Below are 1423 nucleotides of genomic sequence, written 5' to 3' on the forward strand. Positions count from 1 at the left end.
ATGGTGTAATCAAAACATTCCAGGATATTTTTAGAAGCTAATGGATTTTGCCAAAGCCACCCCTGTGTACAAACCTTCCTAAGTGGAACAAGAACAGAGCAACTAGTAATTGACATATGTGGCAGCACCACCCAGAACTCAACTGACAAATAGATGAGTCAAGAACAGAACAAATTCAGAGGATCTGGGAGACCAGTCTGTGATCAAAACAACTACAGTGTGAAAGAAGGTAAACAAAGGAACAGAGATCCTGGTGGTGAGACGATTACAGGATAAAATAGACTGTCCTAAATTGAGGAAAAGGTTAATGGAATATATGGGAACCTCAAAGAAAATTAAATCACGTATTCTCCAGCAGTTATTCCAAGTATCCTGGCTTGATTTCCAACTTTAGCATTTTAGCTCTGGTAGCAAATGGTTATGAATAGGACTGCGAACCACAAGGTCAGCAGTTCAAAACCAGCTACTCCACGGGAGAAAGAGGAGGCATTCTGCTCCTGTAAAGATTTACAGCCTCAGAAACCCTATACAGGTCACTATAAGTCGGAACCAACTCCATGGCACACAGCCACCACCCCCTAAAACGCATGTTGATGCAGGTTAGATCAATTTCATACTGAAGAGGTTGGTTGTCAAGTGCTGTAGAGTTGGTTTCAACTCAGCCACCCTTCTGTAGGGCTTCTGAGGAGTGGCTGGTGAGTTTGAACCACTGACCTTACAGTCTAGTGCATCAGGTTCTCGGTCTTCTTTATGTTGTTGTTACGTGCCATCAAGTCTGTACCGACCCAAAGCATCCTTATGCACAGCAGAATGAAACACTGCCTGATCCTGGGCCAACCTCACTACTGTTGCCATGCTTGAATCCATTGATGCTGCCACTTGGCAAATCCATCTCGTTGGGGGTCTTCCTCTTTTTCTCTGACCCTCCAGCAAACCAAACATGATATCCTTCTCCAGTGATTGCTCCCTCCTGCAATATGTCCAAAGTATGACAGTCGAAGTTTGTCCATCTTGGCCACCAAGTAGTATTCTGGCTGCACTTCTTGCAAAATGGATCTATTGGTTCTTTTGGCAGCCCATGGCATTTTCAATATTCTCCAACACCATAACTCAAAAGTATCAATTCTTCTACAGTCTTCCTAATTCACTGTCCAGCTTTCACATGCACATGAGGTTATTGAAAATACCATGGCTTGGGTCAGGTGCACCATAGTCCTCAAACTGACAATCTCTGCTCTTCAACACTTTGAAAAAAGGTCTTGTACAGCAGATTTGCCTAATGCAATATGTTGTTTGATTTCTTGACTGCTGCTTCCATGAGTGTTGATAGTTGATGCAAGAAGAATGAAGTTCTTGACAATTTCAATCTTTTCTCCATTGATAAGAATCCTGTTTATTGGTCCAGTGGTGAGGATTTTTGTTT

At 42.6% G+C, this 1423-nt stretch overlaps 1 protein-coding gene across 1 annotated transcript in view; it reads right to left on the reverse strand.

Annotated features, from left to right (window-relative positions):
• The window catches only part of CCDC73 (coiled-coil domain containing 73), a 173584-nt gene that overhangs the window by 18438 nt on the left and 153723 nt on the right, over positions 1–1423 (reverse strand). The window lies entirely within an intron of this gene.

This window comes from Chrysochloris asiatica, unplaced genomic scaffold, assembly GCF_000296735.1.
Source record: "Chrysochloris asiatica unplaced genomic scaffold, ChrAsi1.0 scaffold00072, whole genome shotgun sequence".
Taxonomy (NCBI): Eukaryota; Metazoa; Chordata; class Mammalia; order Afrosoricida; family Chrysochloridae; genus Chrysochloris; species Chrysochloris asiatica.